The 26255-nt window shown below is 44.9% G+C and overlaps 1 long non-coding RNA gene across 2 annotated transcripts; it reads left to right on the top strand.

Moving 5' to 3' along the window:
- Positions 1 to 2960: 2960 nt before the first annotated feature.
- On the top strand, positions 2961 to 24435 carry LOC135178993 (uncharacterized). 2 transcript variants are annotated; one of them, XR_010303822.1, is made up of 5 exons: positions 2961 to 3202; positions 10754 to 10830; positions 16988 to 17086; positions 24010 to 24052; positions 24188 to 24435. It is a non-coding gene; the product is annotated as an uncharacterized LOC135178993 (long non-coding RNA). The 2 variants fall into 2 exon arrangements; XR_010303821.1 differs by lacking the exons at positions 16988 to 17086; positions 24010 to 24052; positions 24188 to 24435 and adding an exon at positions 15180 to 15450.
- The last annotated feature ends 1820 nt before the right edge of the window (positions 24436 to 26255 follow it).

The following is a 26255-nucleotide window of genomic DNA, read 5'->3' as shown; positions in this document are numbered from 1 at the left end:
GTCACCTTCGAGCTTCCTCTTCTCCTTTTCCACCTACATGCTGCTCTCTGAAGCTGGAGAGGAAACTGGAGAACAGAACTAAATTAACCTAAAAAAAAAAAAAAAAACAAAAAAAACCCAACCCAAAAGCATTCTGCCAACAAGTAAGAAAAGTGAAATGAAACTGCCAATTTTCCCCATTAAACTACCCCTTAAGATTCATTTGATGACCTCTCAGGAGTTAACTCTTAAGGTCTGTATTATTTTCTTCTGTGGGAAGTCTATCCAAAAATGCTAATAAATGTGGTGGGAAGTTCCTGAACTTCCAGGATTGCAGCAGGAAATATTTGACCTTACCTGACCCCTAACTGTGATGTTTTCTTCAGGGAAAAATATCACTAAGCAGCATCTACAGTAAAACTGTCTTACAACAGCAGTGTGGAATTCTAAACAAACTATGTCAAGAGCAATTAAAATCAGAAGAATGATCAGGTCTCAGTTAACACTGCTGCATAAACAACCACTACCAAAACAAGAAGCAGAAGTCTCCAAAGATGAGAGAGAGAGCAAGCATCTTGTGTAAGAAAATCCAGAAGCTGAGAGGGTTTGTGTGAACACATCCATCATTGACACCACTTCCATGTAAGCTATTTTTTTTTGGGGGGGGGGGGTCTTTCACAAAGTTTAATTACAATGCAGTAAACAGAGGGAGGTTAAGAGCATTTCTGCTTGTGCAGTAAAATTTGGTTACTGACAGTTTTAAGAGGGGCACTTAAACCCCTGGAAAAGATGGAAGGGAATTTCCTTACATGTTTTGCCAGAAGCAAAGAAAGCCTCTGCTTGATCGATGGAGGTTTTCCTGAAGACTAATGATAAATGAATAAACAACCATCAATAAATTAATGTCTTCTATTTTGAGCTGCTCTACACCTCTCAAGGCAGCAGAGTGGCTTTGTTATCTATGGGTCAAACCGCTCTCCTGAAGGGAAGGGACAGAAAAGTCCAGAGTGGCTTGGAAGAGCAAAATCATTGTCTTATAGAATGGTCTAGGTCAAAAGGGACCTCAAAGGTCATCCAGTTCCAACCCCCCTGCCATAGGCAGGGACACCTCCCACTAGAAGAGGTCACTCAAGGCCTCATCCAACCTGGCCTTGAACACCTCCAGGGAGGGAGCAGCCACAACCTCCCTGGGCAACCTGTGCCAGTGTCTCACCACCCTCACTGGAAAGTTCTTCCTAACATCCAGTCTAAATCTCCCCTCTGCCAGTTTAAATCCATTACCTCTCATCCTGTCATTACCAGACCTTGCCAATAGTCCCTCCCCAGCCCTCCTGTAGGTCCCTTCAGCTACTGGAAGGCCACTATAAGGTCTCCTCGAAACCTTTTCTTCTCCAAGCTGAAAAGCCTCAACTCTCGCAGCCTGTCTTCATAGCAGAGCTGCTTCAACCCTCTGAGCATCTTCATGGCCTCCTCTGGACTCACTCCAACAGTTCCATGTTCTTGTGTTGGGGGCTCCAGAACTGTACACAGTACTCAAATCAAATGGGTAGGATTGCCTCGGAGACCTGGAGTTGTCAGAAAAGACCGGAACATTTTAGCAGGAGCATCTAGTGGTTTAAGGCTTATTGGAATATTCTAACAAGAGAATTTGGCACAGAATGTGAATGGGCAGTGCACTGGTTGTAAAAGAGTAAATGATAAATGATAAAGTCTATAGCATTCAGTGGTTTGCTAAGAGGTATAAAAAGCCAATGTATAAACAATTCCTTCTTGGCTCTTGGGCACTGGATCTCTTTTTTCTCTTCTCTTCTCTTCTCTTCTCTTCTCTTCTCTTCTCTTCTCTTCTCTTCTCTTCTCTTCTCTTCTCTTCTCTCTTCTCTCTTCTCTTCTCTTCTCTTCTCTTCTCTTCTCTTCTCTTCTCTTCTCTTCTCTTCTCTTCTCTTCTCTTCTCTTCTCTTCTCTTCTCTTCTCTTCTCTTCTCTTCTCTTCTCTTCTTCTCTTCCTTTCCCTTCCCTTCCCCTTCCTTCTTCTCCCTTTCCCTCCCCTCTCTTCTCTTCTCTTTCCCTTTCCTTCCCTCTTCTCTCTTTCCCTTCCCTCCCCTCTTCTCCCTTTCCCTTCCCTTCCCCTTCCCTCTTCTCCCTTTCCTTCCCCTCTTCTCCTTCCCTTTCCTTCCCTCTTCTCCCTTTCCCTTCCCTCACCTCTTCTCTCTTTCCCTCCCCTCTTCTCCCTTTCCCTTTCCTCTTCCCCCTTTCCCTCCTCTCCCTTCTCTTTCCCTTCCTTTCCCTTCCCTTCCCTTTCCCTTCCTTTCCCTTCCCTTCCCTCTAACCTTGGCCGGATAACAGGTGAGCTTTGCTGGTTGTTTTCTATGTAGGGAGAGAGAGGCTGGCATTGGTCCCTTCTGGAATGTTCTTTGTTCAGGGGGAAAAGATTGGATTTTTGCATAATTTTTCATTTGTATCTAATTGTAAATACCTGTAAATATATTGTGTATAGATACTTGTGAATTTAGCTTTGCTGTCAATAGAGCTTTAGCTTACTTCCAAGCCATTTGAGCTGGTTTGGTATATTTTAACTGGGGGTAAAGTTCCTGACCCACCACAGGCAAAACCAAATGCATGTGACAGTCTTGGAGCCTTGGTGAGCCACTGCCTGTCAGGCAGAATGAGGACTGGGATGTCACATTCATGTGATAGGTGCAGTCTGTGTTTTACTCTCCACAGAACTCAGCAGAAATATGACTTATTTCTTGTGCATGCCTCCTGGATGGGTCAGAGCAGACTCATTACATGCAGCACAGGCCACAGCACTCTGAAGAATGGTCCAAGACTAAACACATTAGAATGAGTCACTTCACCAAGTTTATACCATTAATATAATTAAAAGACCACTTTCCTTATCCTATGAACCTCTGACACCAAGTGCAGGTGCTCTGAGGTCACTATTAGGCATTAACACCCAAGCAGCCCCAGCTGGGGCTTCCACCCACCCCTGACCCCAAGGTGCATTTCATCCCTTGTCCTGGTCTGAGCAGTGCTATGGAGGTGTACATTCCTAAGTTTCTCCTCAGGTTATTGCTTGATACTCTGGGGGCAGCATGCTGAGTATCTTGTTTGTGGAAGCTCCTGAGTGTGAAGGTCATGCATCATTTCTTCTCAGCTCCTTCAGGAGACAAGGAACTTCACTGTCCTGCATGTGGGTAAGTTCCAGCAACTGAAACTGAGAGGTGAGCTGCTGGTACTTCATGTTTGGATCTCAGGTCTGTTACTCTTCTAAAGCAAGTGGCAAACTCTAGGTCCTGATACAATCTCAGTGTGACATTGAGAAGCCTTTCAGGCTCAGGAGGGCAACACAGCTGAAAGCTGCAGTGTTTCTTTTGGTTTTTTGGTTGCAGAAGACTGGCTTGCAAGACCTCAAAGGTTAAGAGTTTCAGGAAGGGCAGCTGAAGATGCAGTAAAGCTAAAAACTGATTAGATGGTGGATGAATCATGCATGTGGCAGTGAGTAAATCAGTGTCTTTGGATGTTTTGAATATTACTTGGTGCATACCATAGACAAGTCCAGCTTGAAGAGTACCATTACAGCTTATTTTACAGTGAAGTGTTTTGAGCTAATACCTGACCTCCTAAATTAGTGACTCCTGCAGAGAGTCCTTCTCAACAAACTCCAATCAGAGCAAGGTTTTGCTGATGTTCAAGGCCACCAATCCCACAGTCCAATTTATCCACTAGAACCTTGACAGATCTTGCAAGTTAACAGTCATGTGCCACTTGCTTCTTTGGAGAAAGCCCTTATGTACTGGCAGGAGGAAGAGCTTTCTGGAAGCCATAAGCTGGTTTGAGTTCTGCAGCTCCTAGCAGTGACTCTTTGGATCTCACCTTGGAGTGCACCAAAGGCAAACTCAAACCACATAAAGACAAACAGTGACAAGTACAAGATCAAATTATTGTTGATATCATTATTCTTCCCACTCCAGGGCATCAAAGGCAAAATTATGGCTTTGTTGATTATTTTGAAATGTGAGACTGACTAATGAGGAGAATAATCACAACTTACAAAGTCTTGTTTATTTGTGTTCTAAAGGACAAAACTCTGGTTAGTATTTTTTCCTAAGGTCAGGCTGAAGGCTGTGCTTTGTATGAAAGATGGAAAACAGCAACCCAAATTCTGCAGTCTTCAGTACTTTTATTAAATCAAGATCTCACTGGAGATCTTCCAATCTTCTGTCTGGAAAATATGTAGCTTTAAGATCTCTTTTTATTCTGTGTGTGTCTTGTTTTGTTTTCCTTTGACTTGCATTCACTAGAACAAAATTATGGCCACACTTTGCTTCAAGAAAGAATGACCTATGGATGTCATGAACTGGTGAATCATACTAAGAGTTATTGAAAACTTTCTGTAGGTATGATGCTTTATGAGAAAAGAACCAAAATTCAGAGGTGAATATCATAGTTCTGGGCTCCTCAATTCAAGAGAGATCTTGAGGTGCTGGAATGTGTCCAGAGAAGGGTGACAAAGCTGGTGAGGGGCCTGGAACACAAACCCTATGAGGAGAGGCTGAGGGAGCTGGGGGTGTTTAGCCTGGAGAAGAGGAGGCTCAGAGGTGACCTCATTGCTGTCTACAACTACCTGAAGGGAGGTTGTAGCCAGGTGGGGGTTGGTCTCTTCTCCCAGACAACCAGCAACAGAACAAGGGGACACAGTCTCAAGTTGTGCCGGGGTAGGTATAGGCTGGATGTTAGGAGGAAGTTCTTGCCAGAGAGAGTGATTGGCATTGGAATGGGCTGCCCAGGGAGGTGGTGGAGGCACCGTCCCTGGAGGTGTTCAAGAAAAGCCTGGATGTGGCACTTAGTGCCATGGTGTAGTTGACTGGCTAGGGCTGGGTGCTAGGTTGGATTGGATGATCTTGGAAGTCTCTTCCAACCTGGTTGGTTCTATGTTTCTGAAATCTCTGGATGGTGAATGCAGATGGTTGATCAGTACAAACACCTGCAGAAAGCATATTGCAAACACAGTTTCCTTTCCAAATGTTCCTAATACAAAACTCTATCAATGGGACACCATTAGGAAGACTTCCTGCAAAGGAGGTGTGGAGGCTCAGAAATTCAATTGCTTTGTGTTTTTTAAAACAGGAGTGTGGAGCCTGGCACTTGTCAAAGTTGAGGATGTTGTTTCTGTAAATACTGGAGAAACTCTTCCATGCCGTGGAGCTGAGTCAGTGTGGTATGAGCAAGAGAGAAGTGTGTTACCAGAGAGAGCACTGGAGCCTTTCTAGCTCTGCTGGGTATTTATTGCTGCAGCAGTCTTGCTGTTGTGTGCTTTGCTTTTTTGGAGCTGTCACACTCAGTGGCATAAGTGTACCTATTTAACTGCCTTTGCACTGTTTGTCCTGCCCAAAGTAGATTAAAAAAAAAACAGTTGTCAGACTTGTTGGAGCAGGTCCCAAAGAGGGCCACAGGGACTATCAGGGGGCTAGAGCACCATGAGGATAGGCTAGAATCACAGAACCTTAGGGCTCAGAAGTGACTTCCAGAGATCATTGAGTCCAGCCCCCCTGACAAGGCAGGATCACTCAGGGCAGTTCACACAGGAATGCATCCAGGTGGGTTTTGAAAGTCTCCAGAGAAAGGAGAGTTTGGGTTGCTCAGTCTGGAGAAGAGAATTCTCTGGGGGGGCCTTATTGCCCCTTGTTAATACTTAGTCTACAGGAAAGATGGGCAGGGATTCTTTATCAGGGAATGCAGTGATAGGACAAGTGGCAGTGGCCTTAAACTGAAAGAGGGGAGATTTAGACCAGATATTAAGGAGGAATTCTTTACTGTGAGTAGTGAAATGCTGGCACAGGTTGCCCAGAGAGGCTGTGGATGCCCCATCCTGGGAAACATTCAAGGCCATGTTGGATGGTGCTGTGACCAACTTGATCTAGTGCAAGGTGTCTCTGCCTGTGGCAGGGAAGTGGAAATCTCTCCCAACCATATTAAGACTCCAAAATCACATCAGATAGACTAGAAGGTGTATAGGTGATGCTCACACTTGCATATAGGAAATGCTCAACACTTGCAACAGGTTTTGGAAATCTGCTGCACTCTTTGCTGTAGATGGTAAAGCAGGATGCCAGAAGCCTGCCTGTCACTGACCTGAATTTTCTTGCAGCTGTGAAGTCAAACTAGTGCATTCCTACCACAGAACTCCAGTCATGGCTTGGCCCTTTTCTTGTTAATTAAGAGGCCAGCCAGTAGATGTTAGAGAATTATAGAATGGTTTGAGTTGGAAGGGACCTCCAAAGGTCATCTAGTCCAATCCCACCACAGTGAGCAGGGACATCCTCCACCAGATGAGGTTGCCCTGACCTTGAATACATCCAGGGATGGGGCCTCAACTATGTCCCTGAGCAACTTGTTCCAGTGTTCCACCACCCTCATGATAAAGACTTTGTTCCTTGTGCACCCACACCTGTGGTAAATGATTGTGTTTCACTAATGGTACAGCCACATGCAATGAGTGTCTCCCTCCAAATTCCCCAGGGGAAAAGATCTGAGCTTATTTCAGTTGTGTGGCTTTAGGAAGCAAAGGCTGCCAAAAAAAGTTAAAAGTGCTTGGACTGGAGAGTGCTGAGGTTTGAAACAGGCTTTAATTCTTCTCTAAGTGAATTCCCTGCTTTTTGGACTGCCTCCCAAGGAGACTGTAGCCTGACATGAATGCCTTCAGCTGGCTGCAGTTCTGATGAAAGCCTGTGAGGAGTGGGAGGAATGGCCCATATTACTTCATGCCTCACATGTTTTGAATAGTATGATTGCACTTTGCCTTTGCCACCAGTCCTTCCCCTGGAAGATCTCACTCCTTGCACAGTGTGTCAACATATGGAAAGCTGCTTCTAATTTGAATTTGGGGTAATCAGATCAAAGGAAGAAAGCTGGAAGCCAACAGAACAGTGCTTGATGACTTCTGTGATGTAGCAGCAGATATAGAGCCAGCTGTGTCTCCCATCAGCACCAAGCCCCCAGGCTGGGTCAGCCCCTTGCACCATGCCTGAAAAGGCAACAGCCATGTCACCAGCAAAAAAAATGCTGCAAGGTAGCTGGCAGAGAGGGGAGCCATGGGCTTCCCCAGCAGCAGAGTGGGGAAGGAGCACTGACACATTTGTCTCTGATGTCTAAAGCTGGAGGACCTACCAAACCAGCTCGTCTTTAGCTAATTGGATCTCTGCCTGTCTAGGCTATACCTGTTAGGAAAGCAATGACCTGATGCTTTTGGTGACTGCTAGGAAAGGATTAGATTCACAGAATCAGTCAGGGTTGGAAGGGACCACAAGGAGAATCTAGTTCCAACCTCCCTGCCATGGGCAAGGACACCTCACATTAGATCAGGCTGTCTAGAGCCTCATCCAGCCTGGCCTTAAACACCTCCAGGGATGAGGCTTCCACCACCTCTCCAGGCAACCCATTCCAGGGTCTTGCCTCCCTCATGGTGAAGAACTTCTTCCTAACATCCAGTCTGAATACCTGTTTCCAGCTTTGTTCCATTTCCCCCACCCTGTCCTATCACCACCTGACATCCTAAAAAGTCCCTCCCCAGCTTTCTTGTAGTCCCCCTTAAGATACTGTAAGGCCACAATAAAGTCACCTCAGAGCCTTCTGCTCTCCAGACTGAACAGTCCCAACTCCCTCAGTTTCTGACTTTCCTTTGTGCATACAGAGCTACAGCAACCCAAAGGTTCATCCTTCCCATGACCTGACAGTGTATGCAAGAGGTCTGGAAGAGCACTATGCCTCCTGCCTGCCTACTCTCCTTGCCTGTGCTACAGCCCTGCAAGTAGGGTCAGAGAAGGAGCACTTTGTGCCTCCTGTTGTCCTCTGAGATGTAATTAAAGTAATTCTCACTAATTTGCTGATTACACGGGATAGATTCAGGCAGCCAGAGAATTAGAAGTGGTGCCATGTGATAGGCAATCAGTCCTCTTCAACCTCCCAGAGAAGGCTTTGGAAGAAGTAATGTGACTGTTGTTCATGTGTTGGGGTTGGGTTTTTTTTTTTTGAGATACATCAGCAATTTTTTTAATCAAAAGGTAGTAATTTTTCAGTCAGGAATGCCTCCTGTCTTCTGAGTACAGTCATTTTCTTAAAGAGCAGATGCTCAGTTCAAAAGAGCTTAATCACTGATAGTTCAGCCAGGCATTTCTGGAAAGAAAAGACCACACTTGCAAGAGTGCTTTGGAAGATGGAAGCTGAAACAAGTGCTTGATGGGATGCACAGAAACTCCAGAGCAAGCAGGTCACTAGCAAGGAAAAGCAATTCTGTGGGTCCCATTGCATAGAATCATAGAATCAACCAGGTTGGAAGAGACCTCCAAGATCATCCAGTCCAACCTAGCACCCAGCCCTAGCCAGTCAACTACACCATGGCACTAAGTGCCTCAGCCAGGCTTTTCTTGAACATCTCCAGGGATGGTGCCTCCACCACCTCCCTGGGCAGCCCATTCCAATGCCAATCACTCTCTCTGGCAACAACTTCCTCCTAACATCCAGACTAGATCTACCCCAGCACAACTTGAGACTGTGTCCCCTTGTTCTGTTTCTGGTTGCCTGGGAGAAGAGGCCACCCCCCACCTGGCTACAACCTCCCTTCAGGTAGTTGTAGACAGCAATAAGATCACCCCTGAGCCTCCTCTTCTCCAGGCTAAACACCCCCAGCTCCCTCAGCCTCTCCTCATAGGGTTTGTGTTCCAGGCCCCTCACCAGCTTTGTTGCCCTTCTCTGGACATGTTCCAGCACCTCAACATCTTTCTTGAATTGAGGAGCCCAGAACTGGACACAGTACTCAAGGCCTGACCAGTGCTGAGTACAGGGGAAGAATAACCTCCCTTGTCCTACTGGCCACACTGTTCCTGATGGAGGCCAGGATACCATTGGCTCTCTTAGCCACCTGGGCACACTGCTGGCTCATCTTCAGCCTACTCTCTATCAGTACCCCCAGTTCCCTTTCCTCCTGGCTGCTCTCCAGCCACTCAGTCCCCAGCCTGTAGCACTGCTTGGGGTTGTTGTGGCCAAAGTGCAGAACCCTGCACTTGGCCTTGTTAAATCTCATCCCATTGGCCTCTGCCCACCCATCCAGCCTGTCCAGGTCCCTCTGCAGGGCTCTCCTACCTTCCAACAGATCAACACCTGCTCCTAGCTTGGTGTCATCTGCAAACTTACTGAATTTGGGATTCCCTTCTACCTTTTACATTCTACTTGATTTTCAGAAAACATCATGTAATATTAAAAAAAACCCTAATTCCCCTGTTTAAATAAGTGCCTAATACACCTGCAGCTGCTTTACATCATGTACAGGAGACAGCTTTCAGGAGCCAACCCTTGCAGTGATGATTTGAATGTGGACTCAGGGTGCAGTTTCTCAGCAGGATGCAGATATGTAAACCCTTGAGATGCTTCCAGAAATGATTTAATTTATGTTTTGTAACCTCTCTTTTCTACTGCTGTACAAAAAGAAACACTGAGATATCTTCCTTGCTTTTAATGTGCTCTGGCAAGTGACTGCAATGCCGCCTGGAACAGTTTGTGGCTCTCAAATTTCTTTACCCATGACGAAATCCAAACTCCAGATAAGCACTTTTCTAAAAATTCCAGGTTTTGGAAATTGGTTGAAATTTTTGTTTGGCATCTTGACTGGCCAAAGATGAGAAGTGTATATCTTAAAGGCTGTTTAATGTGATCCTTCCACGTAAGCCGTTCAGTATGACCTCTGAAGCTGGAAATGACTCGCAAAGGTATGCCTGAAAATAGAATCATAGAATCAACCAGGTTGGAAGAGACCTCCAAGATCATCCAGTCCAACCTATCACCCTGCCCTATCCAATCAGCTAGACCATGGCACTAAGTGCCTCATCCAGTCTTTTCTTGAAGAAAATCTGTCCTATTAATTCCTTATTGATACTGACAGTGCAAAAGCCAAGCTGATTAACCTGCATTCTGTTGTGGCTCTTCCAATCCTCATATTTAAACTCTTTGCAATGGTTTGAGTGTTCCTTGCCCCTCCACACTTTGGAAATCACCTAGACTAGACTCATGTGGCTCTGGATATTTACAGGTTAGCACAATATACAAGCAGATATTTACAGTATATACAGTTATAGACAGAAATATACAAGGTAAAAGGTAATACAGAAACACAACAGCCCTCCCAGAAACCTGAGTCCCCAGGAGGGACTCCCAACTGCCCTTCCACCTTCTCCCACCCCTCTCAACCTTACCCCAGTCCCAAGGAAGAATGGATGTTCAGCCAGGGGGTTAGGAAGCAAAGTGGATTAATCAGAGAGATGTCAGAGAGGCTAGAGAGAGAAATGCAGCTCAGCTAGTTCCTCCCAGAAGAAGTGTGACTCCCTTATCTATGTTTGGATTCTTGTTCTTATACATCTCAGCAAACCTATGAGTGAAGTAGACATCACTATTGTTTTTTTTTTCTCAGCCTGTAATCTAGTTCTTCTCACCAAAACATTCTAGCTAGCTTCAAACTAGCACACTCTTAAATGACTCTAAATTTGAGGTAGGTGTAAGGCCTAACAGCCTGCTTTTACAGTTCTAAGTATTTACTGCTTTACTCCAGTGGAACCACTTGTAGAACATAACGCAATTTGTGGCCAGAAAGATGATTAAAATCATACTTTAAGTGCCTTTGCTATGTTCCAAATTTGCTTCTGCAGCTAGAGAAGAAAATCTGTTCTCTGATATGAGTTGTTTGTTTAGTATCTGAAACCTCTTTTACTGGGTTACTTTTTCAGTGGCCTTTATTTCCAGTATGCCCCAGGAAGATAGCAAAGAGCTCAAGCACTGGAAATGCACCACTCCTGCATTAGATGTGAGTGTGTAACCTTAATTAATTTCTTATGTCTTTGTAGCTATTCTCAGACATACTTCTGAAAAGTGAAACTTTATATTGCTGCAAGAACAAGATAGGACAAATGGAAAGAAGGAAGGGAATTTTACATTATTTCCTGGGGATCCTTTTCATCCTGGAAAAGGGATTTGCACCATGTAATAGCATTAAATCACCTGTCCCTGCAAGTAAACTCATAAACCCCAGGCTATTAGCAATGGTGACTGAAGACATTAAAATAAATGGAAAGAAAAGATTTATTTTTGAATTATTCAGCTAAATGTAACAAAATTGCTGTAAAATACTCTGGCTGAAATACTTTGCCCTATGTTATGCAAAGGGTTAAGGCAGAAAACTGTAATTATTCTTATGAGTTCCTGCTCAGCTGGTACAAGGCTTTCCCTGGGTAGAAAGTAGCCTTTAACCCTTAAAATGCAAGTATAGCTGTGCTGGTGAAGCCTGGCTTATGACAGTTAACATGTTTAAAATGATTTAGCAAGCTCATTTCACTCTTGTATTTCACCCTAATGTCCTTATGTGATACACTTATTAGAATGCTAGATGACTATTAAAGGGGGGGGGAAAAAGGGAAAGAAGTTGGCATGTCTAATGATGGTGTTGGAAACCTAATAGGCATAATAGAGGCTTAATTCACAAGCCACACAATAATGAGTGGATTCAGTTCTCCGGGGGGGAAAAAGTAATCAAAAGATTTAAGTATAGCCTTCAAACCCTGGAAATGTAAAGATCTAAAGATATTTATCTTGAGAACCCCTTGACAAGCCAGTAAATCACAGTAAAACATTATTTCAGAGCAAATGAGTTAACTTACATATTCATTTTCAAATGGAGAAAATGAAGCAATTATTAGACTAATGTTCTTTTAAATGCTCCCATCAGTCTTCCGTCCATGGCTGTAGGTGAGGTATCTCTGGATTGTGGCTTGATATTATGGAAGTAGTTGTTTCTTTAGATTTATCTACAGAGACTTCATTGGACCGGGGACTTGATTTTGCTGCTTGCCTTGTGAAGAGGCACTTTATTTCTGAACATAGGTACTTTCCTCCTAATGAGGCCTCCAAATCACAGAGTCAGTCAGGGCTGGAAGGGACCGCAAGGATCATTTAGTTCCAACCCCTCCTGCCATGATCTCACACTAGATCAGGCTGGCCAGAGCCTCATCCAGCCTGGCCTTAAACACCTCCAGGGATAGGGCTTCCACCATTTCCCAGGGCAACCCATTCCAGGGTCTCACCACCCTCATGCTGAAGAACCACCTAACATCCAGTCTGAATCTACTGACTTGTAGCTTTGTTCCACTCCCCCTAATTCTATCACTCCCTGACATCCTAAAAAGTCCCTCCCCAGCTTTCTTGTAGGCCCTCTTAAGATACTGGAATAGACAAGATACCAAAAGTCAAGCACATCCCATTCCATCAGGCAATCTTAATGTCTGTCTCCAAATCACCATTTGATACTTGATATCAGATCTGGCAGAAGAGCAGTAGCCCTAGAAATGCAAAGTTCTTGCAGGGTTTGCAGAAACAGCAAAATGAAGTCTTAGTGACTGTGCTGAAGCACAGGCTATGGCGTGAACTGAACTCCCATAGCTCACACAGAAGAAATCTGAACATCTAGTTGACAGGGAAACCTTTAATTACTCTACCAGAAAGCAAAGCCATAGGAAACCATGTCTTTTCCTTCAGTTCCATTCATTTCAATGCAGCTGTCTACTTGATTAAATTATTAAGCTCCATATTTGCTAAATCACATAGGTCTTTGCCACTTCAGGGTGATCCAGAGCACGGAATCACATAACTTTAGAGGTTGGAAGGGACCTCCTCATCAAGTCTAACTCCCCTACCAAGGCAGGATCACCCAGGGTAGTTTGTGCAGCAACACATCCAGGCAGGTTTTGAAAGTCTCCAGAGAAGAAGACTCCACAACCTCTCTGGGCAGCCTGTGCCAGTGCTGTGTTGCCCTCACTGTAAAGAAATTTCTTCTCACGTGGAGGTGAAACCTTCTGTGTTCCAGTTTGTAGCTGTTGGTCGTTGTCCTATTGGTCCCAGCCACTTGACACCCACCTCTCAGATACTTGTATGCATTGATCAGATCTCCTCTCGGTCTTCTGCAGACTAAACAGCCTTAGGACTCAGTCTCTCAGAGAGATGCTCAAGTCCCTCAGTCATCCTTGTGCCTCTGCACTGGACTCTCTCCAGCAGGTCACTGCCTATCTTGAGTAGGGAGCCCAAAACTGCTGTTGCTCTGACCAGAGGTGATAGCTTTGCATTCCAGTTCCATCCCCCAGCGGGGGGGGGGGGGGAAGTTTTGACAGAAAGAATTTTATCAGCGAGAATGGCAAATACTTGTGGAAGATAGCAGGTACAAGAACATCTGTGCCACCTCATGAGTAGAAATTAACATCTGAAAGATACATCATTGTAACTTAGATGTGGCACACCTATGGCTGTCCGTATTGGGGGACTCCTCAGGGTGGCTTCCTCACTGTTTGCGCAGAGCAGCACAACTGGATCAAAGTAAATGTAGGACTTTCTGATGAGTTGAAGAGGGTAACTCATTCTCTGAAGTTTCATTTTTCTCTCCTGTCTCCCACTCTGCATTTTGCTTCAAAGGCTTCAAGAATGTAGTGACTGGTTTGATTCCAGGTATTCAGTTCAAAGCCTTTTTCTCCAGTAACCACAAATTCCTAATGAGGCTTAAAAGAAGACTTTAGCACATTGTAGAATTACTTGACTGGTTTCTCAATTATTTAGTTTATTTTCTACAGTTTAATGGGTTCTACAACACTTTCTTGGAAAATGTGCAGTACTTTAACCTTAAATCTGTGTCCAGTCAGATAATGCCTTCTTTCCATGAATTAAACACACACATCAACACCAAGCAGCCAACCAGACACGTGAGTCAGCAAAGGAAGTGTGAGCAAACATTGCCATCCCACTATTTCATGTTAGATACTACATATAAAACCTTAGAGGATCCAGTTCTGCACCCCTCAGTTTAAGAAAGATGTGGAGGTGCTTGAACATGTCCAGAGAACATGTCCAAGGCTGGTGCGGGGCCTGGAGCACAGCCCTGTGAGGACAGGCTGGGGGTGCTGGGGATGTGCAACCTGGAGAAGAGGAGGCTCAGGGCAGACATCATCACTCTCTGCAACTACCTGAAGGGAGGTTGTAGCCAGGTGGGGTTGGTCTTTCTCCCAGTCAACCAGTGACAGAACAGGAGGACACAGTCTCGAGCTGTGCCAGGGCAGGTTTAGGCTGCACGTTAGGAGGAAGTTCTTCACAGCAAGAGTGATTGGCATTGGAATGGGCTGCCCAGGGAGGTGGTGGAGTCACCATCTCTGGAGGTGTTTAAAAGGAGACTGGATGAGGCACTCAGTGCCATGGTTTAGTCAGTTAGAGGGTGTTAGGTGATAGGTTGGACTTGATGATCCCAGAGGTCGTATCCAACCTGGTTAATTCTGTGATTCTGTGAGATTAAGGACATGTGTGTGTCTAATAGGATCTGTCCAGTCTCCTGCTGTCAACACTAGAACGTTTCTGTCTTGTCTTAGTCTCATCTACTTCCTTGTCCACAGTCTGTTCCTGTCATGATTGATGTCCTGGAGTCTTGGACCACTGGCTACTTCTGCTGGTGATGTTGTCCCATTGTATTAGGACAAGGCTCACAAAAAATACCAAACAGAGTATTGCTCCATAAAACAGTGAGATGCGAAGAGCTGACTAGCAAATAACAAACCTTCACTCCGTTCCTGCCACTCCAATGATAGGCATTTGCAAATGTCCTTACTGAGAACTTGCTGTTTCATAGTTTAAAAATACATGTTGTTGTCAAGTCACCTGCAAAGACTCAGTGATGGTTCATCACTGAGAACTCTGATTTTTGCATACAGGAAGTATACTTTTCTGCTGGCAAACTGCCATTTCAGACCACTTCTCACTGAAGGCAGTGCACTAAGCTTGGCTGAAGTCAAGCAAGTGTGCTCCTGCTCATGTTTATTGATGTAGGCACATGTAAACTGCATGAAGAGCTGAATCAATGCTTTAATTGTGGTCAAGTGTGTAACTAGGGCAAGAGAATTAGGCTCTACAAGGGAAGAAAACTGATCTGAATTGCCAAAAGTAGTGTTGAAGTTTTATCTGAATCAGGCCATTAGTCTCTGTTTTCTTTCCAATACCTCAACTCCAGACCTGGGGTAAAAATAAACTCTGAGCCTTACACGTGAAGAGTTCTCTTAGATTTTTCTTGGATAGCATGAAGTAATTTTAATTTGTGTGTGTGTGTGTATGTGTTGCCTTTGGGTTCAACAGAAGGAGAAGCAGGCCCACTCGGCATCTGTCAAAGTATTTTCCTCGGAGAAATCTGCAGGGTCGGTACCCAAAATTCTGTTCACACATTTACACAGCTCTGCACTTATCCTTCCTTGCCTCCTAGAAATAATGACTGATTTAGAGGGCCAGTTCCATGTTCTGTGTTTAATTAAAGCCTACACTGTCCTCTTTTTTTTTTTTTGCTGTACTGTCTTCTATGTCCCAGAACTCTTTAAAGAGTCTGTAATTGGTGTTGTAATTAAATTTCCCTATTCCAGGATCTTGCTTCTTACTATTACTAACTATGATTCCATTCACTTCTGGAACAAAGCTTTGCAAATCTATTCATGTCCTTCACTATAGACTTCACACTTCCCTATCAAGGCTTCCTAATTTTTTTCCCCTCTCAATTTTTTTGACTACAAAGACCCTTGGAATACAAACAGCCTTTGGATGCTGCTCTTACCCAGACACCCTTGTAGCCAACTTGCTTTTCATTTTATGACCACAAACCTCACCTTTCCAGATACACAGGAATAACTCATCAAAATCCTTCCCTAGACCCCTAACAGCACAGTATCACACAGTATCACAGTATCACCAAGGTTGGAAGAGACCTCACAGATCATCAAGTCCAACCCTTTACCACCCAGCTCAAGGCCAGACCATGGCACCAAGTGCCACGTCCAATCCTGCCTTGAACAGCCCCAGGGACGGCGACTCCACCACCTCCCCGGGCAGCCCATTCCAGTGTCCAATGACTCTCTCAGGGAAGAACTTTCTCCTCACCTCCAGCCTAAATCTCCCCTGGCGCAGCCTGAGGCTGTGTCCTCTCGTTCTGGTGCTGGCCACCTGAGAGAAGAGAGCAACCTCCTCCTGGCAACAACCACCCCTCAGGTAGTTGTAGACAGCAATAAGGTCACCCCTGAGCCTCCTCTTCTCCAGGCTAAATGGGTTTCAAAGATGTCCTTGCTCTTGGTGGTGCACTGCTGTGTCCCCTTCAATATCTTTATTGATGATCTGGACGAGGAGGTTGAGTCCTGCATCAGTAAGTCTGCAGATGATACCAAGCTAGGAGCAGCTGTGGATCTGTTGGAAGGTAGGAGAGCCCTGCAGAGGGACCTAGACAGGCTGGATGGGTGGGCAAAGGCCAATGGGATGAGATTTAACAAGGCCAATTGCAGGGTTCTGCACTTTGGCCACAGCAACCCCAAGCAGTGCTACAGGCTGAGGACAGAGTGGCTGGAAAGCAGCCAGGAGGAAAGGAACCTGGAGGGCTCACTGAGGGTGAGCCAGCAGTGTGCCCAGGAGGCCAAGAGAGCCAATGGCATCCTGGCCTGCATCAGGAACAGTGTTTTACTGCAGTGCATCCCCACAGCATTTCCTGATGAGAGGCCCTTGTACTTACCAGTATCTATTCAACAAAAGAGTCTTGGTGTGCACTGACTGCTGGTTCAGAAATGTGTCTCAAATTCAGAGTGCTGGTGTGGGTATGTTAATGGACACTCATTCTCAACCACAGATTTGCTGGTTTATGTTCTTTTGTGCTTTGAGCAGCCTGTCAAATCTTCCTATATGTATTTTTCACAGGCCATAATAGAACAAATCTGATATTAAAGTAAGTTTTAAAGGGTTCTGCATTTCAATGAAGATTCATAGGATTTTATGCATGGGTATATTTAGTATGTACAAAACAGAATAGCTGCATATACTGAGTGCCAAAACAAGAACAGTTTGGCTTTAAGGATCAAAATTTAATAGGTGTTTAAGTCATCCATAATACCTCCAGTATAGGTATCCTTTCACAGATCACAGGACCTCTCATGTTGGAAGGGACCTCCAGAGACTGAGTCAAGCCCCTGCCAGGGCAGGATCACCGAGGGTAGTTCACATGGGAGCACATCCAGGTGAGTTTTGAAAGTCTCCAGAGAAGGCAATTTCACAACCTCTCCAGGCAGCCTGTTCCTGGGCTCTGTCACCCTCACTGTAAAGAAGTTTCTCTGTCCTCCAGTTTGTAGCTGTTGCTCCTTGTCTTATTGCTGCTGACCATCGAAAAGAGATTTGCCCCAGCCACTTGACACTCACCCCTCAGATATTTGTACACAATGATCAGATCTCCTCTCAGTCTTCTCTTCTCCAGACTAAACAGCCCCAGGCCTCTCAGTCTGTCTTCATAGAGGAGATGCTGAAGTATCCAATCATCCTTGTGGCTCTCTGTTGGGCTCTCTCCATCAGGTCCCTGTCCCTCTTGGACTGGGAAGTGCAAAACTTGACACAGTATTTCAGGTGTCATCTCACCAGGGCAGAGTAGAGGGGGAGAAAAGCCTCCCTAGACCTTACTTCTCATTCACCTTACTTCTAATGGAGAGTCATTTTTTGGTAGATAAGTATGCATTCAGTGTCTGTCTGCACCTAGTTTCCTCTGGCAGAAATGCACCTATATACTTCCAAATCCTAGATGTTACTTCACAGTCAAACAAGTGCAGAGTTGTTCAAGGCATGCAGCCAGGTCCAAAACCTTATGTACGAGTCTCAGCTTCAGGTTTAAAGGCACTTTGTAGTTCAACAGGACCCTGGAACTACTTATTCAGAGGGACAGCTGAAAGAGGATTAAAGCAGAAAGAGACATGCTTCAGCAGCCTGTCTCACACCTAAATGGAAGCTTGAAAGTTAGCTGAAGGTTACTTCAGGCTCTCACTGCCATTCTTCAGCGTTAACGCCACAAAAGGGTCTCAAAATGCCAATTTTAATGTGAAACCTTTATAAAAAAATGGCATTTATGGTATTTCTTTTTTGTATTTTCAGACCACTATGCTGAGCATAATAGGTGTAGCTTAACCCATTTTTCATCCACTTCTCCTTCTGTCTTCTGTATTCTGTCTTGTTACTTCAGTACTTGGAAGTTACACCAACCCCTCTGCTTCCACTTCTACTCTAAATGTATAATCTGTTTGATGCAGCAGAAAGAACAAACCAAGTAATGAGTGCAAATATTGACAAATTTGAAATGCATCTGAAATCCTTCTTCCTTCCAAAGTATCCTGTAATTCTGGGAAACAAACCACCAAAAAGTTGAGTTGTGGGGCTGACAATTTCAATTTTTCTCCCCCCCCCAACTGCTGAAAATGGAGCTTTGCTAATTGCAATGAGTACAGTTCAAACAATCCTCAACTGATTAGAACAAAAAGGAGCTTTATTTCACTAATTTAAATTAAATATTTGAAGTAACCAAAAGCTTAAATGGGGGAAGGCAGATTTAAATTAGCATAGATGCTATTAGCCATATAATCACTAACAGTGAGAATTATGCAATAGAACAAGGGGACACAGTCTCAAGTTGTGCCAGGGTAGGTATAGGCTGGATATTAGGAAGAAGTTCTTCACAGAGAGAGTGATTTCCCATTGGAATGGGCTGCCCAGGGAGGTGGTGGGGGCACCGTCCCTGGGAGTCTTCAAGAAAAGACTGGATGAGGCACTTAGTGCCATGGTCTAGTTGATTGGATAGGGCAGGGTGATAGGTTGGACTGGATGATCTTGGAGGTCTCTTCCAACCTCATTGATTCTATGATTCTATGCTTAGTTATTAACGCATCAGGATTTAGTCCAAAGCTGAGCAATATCATTGTGCCCCTCTACTCTGCCCTGATGAGGCCACATCTGGAGGACTGAGGTCCAGTTCTGGGCCCCCAGTTCAAGAGGGACATAGAACTGCTTGAGAGAGTCCAGCACAGAGCCACAAAGATGATGAAGGGAATGGAACACCTCTGTTACGAGGAGAACCTGAGGGAGCTGGGGCGGTGCTACTTGGGGAAGAGGAGCCTGAGAGGTGACCTCATTCATGGTTATAAATATGTAAGGGATGAGTGCCAGGAAGATGGAGCCAGACTCTGCTTGGTGATGACAGGACAAGGGGCAATGGGTGGAAGGTGAGACACAGGAGGTTTTATTTATACATGAGGAGGAATTTTTTTTCACTGTGAGGGTGACAGAACCATGGAACAGGCTGCCCAGGGGGTTGTGGAGTCTCCCTCTCTGGAGATATTCGAAACCCACCTGGATGCATTCCTGTGTGATTTGGTTTAGGTGATCCTGCTCTGGCAGGGAGGTTGAATTGGATGAGCTTTCAAGGTCCCTTCCAGCCTCTGACATTCTGTGACTCTGTGATGTGTATGTTCAATATATTGACAGCTTCAGGGTGTGACCTGGACAAGCTGAATTGTTACAGTATGAAAATTTTATACAGAAAGTCTATTGGGAGGTTATTCCTCCCCTGTACTCAGCACTGGTCAGGCCACACCTTGAGTACTGTGTCCAGTTCTGGGCCACTCAACTCAGGAGAGATGTTGAGGTCCTGGAATGTGTCCAGAGAAGGGTGACAAAGCTGGTGAGGGGGCTGGAACACAAACCCTATGAAGAGAGGCTGAGGGAGCTGGGGTTGTTCAGCCTGGAGAAGAGGAGGCTCAGGGGTGACCTCATTGCTGTCTACAACTACCTGAAGGGAGGCTGTAGCCAGGTGGGGGTTGGTCTCTTCTGCCAGGCAACCAGCAACAGAACAAGGGGACACAGTCTCAAGTTGTACCAGGGGAGGTATAGGCTGAATGTTAGGTGGAAGTTCTTCACATAGAGAGTGATTGGCATTGGAATGGGCTGCCCAGGGAGGTGGTGGAGTTTCTGTCCCTGGAGGTGTTTGCGAAAAGCCTGGATGAGGCACTTGGTGCCATGGTCTAGTTGACTGGCTAGGGCTGGATGCTAGGTTGGACTGGATGATCTTGGAGGTCTCTTCCAACCTGGTTGATTCTATGATTCATAGTTCTTGGGTTTAAGCCTGACAGAAGAATTTTCAGTGACTGTGGCAGACCTTCTAAAGTCCTGATTTCTTAAAAATAATTAGGGTTTGAATCACTTTACCCAGGAAAAGAGCAAGTACCTGGGAAACTGGAAAGAATACAACTGAGATTCCAGCCTCTCTGGGATTTTGCTTCTGTAGCTACTGTAATTACTAATTATACAGTTGTTAGGATTAAATGAAAATGTCACATTGATGTGTTTCCTAATGAAGTGGATTTTCACCAAGGTGACAATGTGTCTTGCTTACAAACCAGCATGATTACAGCCATTATGTTTTGGTTAGGGTTTGTTTTTTTTTTGGTGACTGATGTGGTCTAAATTTTCTGTGCTGCTAAGAACAGCAGCAACATGTGTTTGAGTCATCTGGCTATATAATCAGGACACGAATATAATTATATACACACTCCTCTGCCTTCATCCTATGAGGCTGCTGTTGCTCTGCTCTCCTTGCAACAGTCTGGGTCACCTCCTGCCCCTGCTGCATGCTGTTTCTGGGGCAGGGACTGCTTTTATACTGGGGTCTCACCCTGTTGTGGAGCTGGAAACAGTTCTAATTCATAGAGTGGTATAGGTTGGAAGGGACCTCAAAGCTCATCCAGTTCCAATGCCCTGTCATAAGCAGGGATATCTCCCACTAGAACAGGTTGCTCAAGGCCTCATCCAGCCTGGCCTTGAACACCTCCAGGGAGGGAGCAGCCACAACTTTCCTGGGCAACCTGTGCCAGTGTCTCACCACCCTCACTGCAAAGAACTTCTTCCTAACATCTAGTTTAAATCCATTACTGCTTGTCCTGTCATTACACGACCTTGCAAATAGTCCCTGCCCAGCCCTCCTATAGGCCTCCTTCAGGTACTGGGAGCCCACTCCAAGTCTCCTCTTTTCCAGGCTGCAGAGTTCCAACTCTCATAGCAGAGCTGCTGCAGCTCTCTGAGCATCTTCATGGCCTCCTCTGGGCTCGCTCCAACAGTTTCATGTCCTTCTTGTGTTGGGGGCTCCAGAACTGCACACAGTACTCCAGGCAGGGTCCCACAAGAGCAAAGGGGGAGAATCACCTTTAACATAAACTAAAGAAAAATCTGGATTGAGGTCCCTAAATTACCTGTGTGGTGTTGTCTTACCTCCACAGGTACTTTTTTTCCCCCAGTTGCAGTGTACAGAAGCAGACATCGGCTCCAGTGTATTTAGAAATCTGACTTCCTGAGCCGATTGCAATTCTAATATGCTTAATAATGTTCCTCAGAAAGCTGAATTACCCAACTAATTATTATACATCTATAATGAGATAATATTGAAGCTGTCAGCATCTAGTGATGCTGTACTTATTAAAAAGCTGCACTGCTCTTGCGCTCCTCTGCCTGGCTGAGAAGGGCGATTGGTTTGGGGGTTTTATTTTGTTTTGAACTGCACAGCTTCTACTAATCTACTTCTCATTAAAAGTACCAATGCAAATCCTTCCCTTTCTGATTTGGCTGGCAGTTTCAGAATTGTCTCTACACGCAGTGCAAACAAATTTTGCCTTTTCAGTATCAGCCGCCTACCTCCTGAGCATCTGATTAATCCATCTAATCTATGGCATTCAAAAAATTACCCATTGCTGGGCCATAATTAAATTTCACCATTAAATATAATTTGATTTCATGTGGAGGGAATTACTCTTCGTGGTGTGGGTGGATTGCAAGGAGTGTTTGGAATAAAACGAGCTAGCTACTTAAGCTTGTGGGGGGATTTAGTGGTTGGAGCCCTCTGAGAATGCGTCAAGATGCTGAAGCACACACCCGGCCCCTGTGCGTGGTTAAGGTTCATGGCTTAAAAGAGGGAGAAGAGTGAAGTGACTGAAGTTATTTCATAGAGTGAACCAGGTTGGAAGAGACCTCCAAGATCATCCAGTCCAACCTAGCACCCAGCCCTAGCCAGTCAACTAGACCATGGCACTAAGTGCCTCATCCAGGTTTTTCGCGAACACCTCCAGGGATGGTGACTCCACCACCTCCCTGGGCAGCCCATTCCAATGCCAATCACTCTCTCTGTGAAGAACTTCCTCCTAACATCCAGCCTACGCTTCCTCTAGCACAACTTGAGACTGTGTCCCCTTGTTCTGTTGCTGGTTGCCTGAGAATAAGAAGAGACCAACCCCCAAGTGGCTACAACCTCCCCTCAGGTAATAGAGTCCTGTTGGATGGCAATGTTGGGACAATCTCTGCAGTCACCACCTTGCATCTGACTTCAGTTTATGTCTGTAGGATTATAAAGCAGTTGACATGCATGAATGCCATCACTTCCAGTAATAAGGCTCTGAATTAGTAGCAAAACACTTAATCCTCTTCCACTGAATTTACTGGTGTGAATACAGTGCAAGAGAAAAGACAAATGAGTCTGGAACTCCTTGAGAACAGGCAGTTAACTTTCCTTAAAACACAAAGCAGAAAGTGTCTGCTTGACTTGCAGTGAGTTCTGAAATCTGGAGTGTGAGTGTCAAAGGAGGGAAACAGTTACTGGGTTTTGCTTTTTTAGTTTTCTATTGTGGCAATGACATTAATTAGCCTTAGCATGGAGAGTTAATATAGTGGCTTAATATAGAGACATAATTTGTCATTCTTAATTAGAAAGTCATTGACTTTATTTTCTATTTTGCTGACAAATTCTGACAGAGCTTCTGATAAACCTGGCTTTAAGCTGCTCGCTTTGATTTACTGTAAGGGTAACAGTGATTACCCTCTTGATTAGTGGTCAAAGGGGAAGCAAATAAACCTCACTGCCGTCTACAACTACCTGAAGGGAGGTTGTAGCCAGGTGGGGGTTGGTCTCTTCTCCCAGGCAACCAGCAACAGAACAAGGGGATGCAATCTCAAGTTGTGCTGGGGGAAGTGTAAGCTGGGTGTTAGGTGGAAGTTGTTGCCAGAGAGAGTGATTGGCATTGGAATGGGCTGCCCAGGGAGGTGGTGGAGGCACCGTTTCTGGAGGTGTTCAAGAAAAGCCTGGATGAGGCACTTAGTGCCATGGTCTAGATGAGTGGACAGGGCTGGGTGCTAGGTTGGACTGGACGATCTTGGCGGTCTCTTCCAACCTGGCTGATTCTATGACAAGATAAAAAACATAGCAAAACAGGGAAGACATGACAATGGAGTCAGAGCCACTGAACAGATTCTTACCCCTTGAGAAATACAAATCAGATTGATTTGAAAACAGTTGCAAAAGTATTTTTAAAGAGAAGTCTTGGCAATGAGATTGAAAACCTGTTGACACCATGAGTATGTGATTGATTTCTAGCAACATTTGCAGCATGTCTCTCTGCTCTACAGGCAGCTTCCTCAGTCATCTTCACACTACTTTCAGTCCTTCCCATTATAGTAAGATTGTCTTTGGCATGGTGACTAATGACTCTTTCCTCCGTATGCCAAGGTTGATCTTCCTGCTGTCCTGCTTTGCTTCACCAAGTCTCTAGTGAGACACTAAAGGTTCCTTCTCTTTTCACATTGAGAATTATCCCCCCCTTCGCATAATGTGTATGTGGGTCGATATTGCTCCAAGCATTTCCACCACTGTGACTGTGTCACATAAAGGGGAGCTTATCTTACACCAGCAAACACAAAAATCTCTTTAGACCCTGCACTTCGCCAGTAATTCACACCTGCCTCCCACCCAGATAATGTAATCTGAGGAGGCTTCAGGACTCCATTTATCATCTCTACCTCTTCTCATTTACTGGACCTGCCAAAGTTATCTCCACCTCCTTCTGCCTGAGTCCCAGCACCCACATAATCCATTTAAATCCTTCCTTCCCCCCTCCCCCCCCCCCCACTTCTGCTAAATCCTCAGCTTCAAGGTCCTATGGGCCATCTCTCAACGTTTCTAAGTATATCCAGCACTAAGGTACTGGAGTCTTCTTGCTAAGACTCAGCAGAGCCAGCAAAGACAATTTATATTTTGCCCCCTGTCTGCTGCTCATGCCTATGCAATAAAGTGTACTTTGCTTTTTTCCAGTCTTCCTGCAGGTTCAGGATCATGGGAGTTCACCTATAAGGAGGTAAATAGGTCAAACTGGTAATCTGTTTAGTTTGAGAAACCATTTTCAACAGAGACTACTAATTTTTCTTTTTTCCTTTGCCTTTTTGTTTTTCTAACTTCAACTCCACTTTTTTAATACTTATTTTTATGAAAGTTGCTTTCAAAAGAAAGCTAAAATAACAAGATGAGCCTTGATCTACATTTAAATATCTTTTAATCCTTTTGGGCAGTGTATTCCATAGTCATAAACCATCTGCTGCATAAGCCAGGTTGTCTTCTTACAAGTTTCAATTTCATTGTCTGCTTCATGAGAGTGTTAACAGGGTTTTATGAAAACGAGGCACTCATGGAAAGAACCTGTACCCAAACCCTTTGTGCTTTAAAGATATGGCCTAGATTTTTACTTCAGTTGGGATTTGTGTGGTGTGCTCATGTAGAAAAGGCAGGGTACTGGGGAATGCAATGGTTGAAGATAGTTAACAGTGCACAGGAAGGTGCTCAGTATTGTACCATTCCACTCAGTGCTGCTGAGGGGCTGTTTCTAAAGCATCATCACATTTGTTTTCTAGGTTCCCAGTGTACCAACTGGTCCAAACCAAATGCCAATGAAATCATAGAATGGTTTAGGTTGGAAGGGATCTCAAAGGTCATTTAGTTCCAACACCCTGCCATAGGCAAGGACACCTCCCACTAGAACAGGTCGCAAATCCAAATTACTTTGGAAAAATTAGTCTGGCAGTATGTGAGAACCTTTTGCCAATTACCATCTGTAGTGGTAGGCCTGACTGGGCAAACATGGGCTTATCCACACCCTGACTTGCCCAGACGTGTTCCCCGCTCTTCCTTCTGTGCTGGGAGAAGCAACCATGGGAGAGGAGGGCAAAAACCCTGCCTTTGCCTGATATGGTGAAGCCTGGCAAAGTGCCATTTCGATTGGCTGATCTATGTCCAATTCCCCATTAGTCTTGGGCTGGATATTCATAAAAGGGATAAGCAGGTAGCACGAGGTGCTGCTGCTTCTTTTGCATCCTGCAGAAGAGAGCTCATCAGGAACAGGCTCTAAATTCCTGCACACAATCAGCCTGCATAGCCAGCGTGACATCGTGCCAAGACACTGCACACCGCATTGCATCCTGCCTGCTCCTCTGCAAGTCTCCTGCCAAGACAGGAAGTCCTGGAGATACACAGATCGTCCAGAGGACCAGGTCAGAGACTATGTTACAGACTCCCAGCTTCCTGAGAAAAGAGCCTGGGAATCTCTGAGAGCAACCCCTCCATGTGCTTTGGGTACTGTCTGATTTATACTTTGCAAGTAAATACTTATAAGCCTCTTCCAGTGTAATATCTGCATTTGCCACCTTAAGAAATAAGTGTTCTAGTTTTGCCTGTTCCTGGCACATATAAATTTCCGAACTGTGCACTTCTGAACCCTGTGAAAAAGTTTTCTGGTGAGTTTTAATGTTAATAAACAGTTTTTCATAGTTATTAACAATCATCGCTTGGATATTGTGCTCGTTTGAAGCTAGCTAGAATCTTTTGGTGAGAAGAACTAGATTACAGGCTGTGAAAGAGAAACAGTGATGATGTCTACTTCACTCATAGGCTTGCTGAGAGGTATAAGAACAAGAATCCAAACATAGATAAGGCACTTCTTCTTGGGGTATTGCCTGAGCTGCACTTCTCTCTAGCCTCTCTGACATCTCTCTGATTAATCTACTTTGCTTCCTAACCCCCTGGCCAAACCTCCATTCTTCCTTGGGACTAGGGTAAGGTTGAGAGGGGTGGGAGAAGGTAGAAGAAAGGTTGGGAGCCCCTCCTGGGGATTCAGGTTTCTGGGTGGGCTGTTGTGTTTCTGTACTGCCATTTACCTTGTATATTTCTGTGCGTACTGTAAATATCTGCTTGTATTTTCTGCTAAGCTGTACATTCAAATATCCAGAGCCAGCTGAGTCTAGTCTGGGTGATTTCCAAAGTGTGGGGAGGCAGGGAACACCCAAACCATCACAGATAGCAAAATTAATACAGATTATTAATTTTGCATAATCCCTCACACCATCAGAGAGAGCATCTGTGGAGGCTGCTGCTGTTAGCGGGATTACTACTACTGTTTAGGTTGCAGTGGGCTTACTGCATGCTTCACAGACACAGAAAGGAATATTCTGCTCTGAGCACCGCTTCTGTGGAAGAAAGCTACTGAAGTTTTCTATTTCATATTGCAGTCT

The sequence above is a fragment of the Pogoniulus pusillus genome, chromosome 10 (assembly GCF_015220805.1).
Source record: "Pogoniulus pusillus isolate bPogPus1 chromosome 10, bPogPus1.pri, whole genome shotgun sequence".
Classification (NCBI taxonomy): Eukaryota; Metazoa; Chordata; class Aves; order Piciformes; family Lybiidae; genus Pogoniulus; species Pogoniulus pusillus.
Note: the sequence above shows the minus strand (reverse complement) of the source record. Positions and strands in the feature narration are given on the sequence as shown.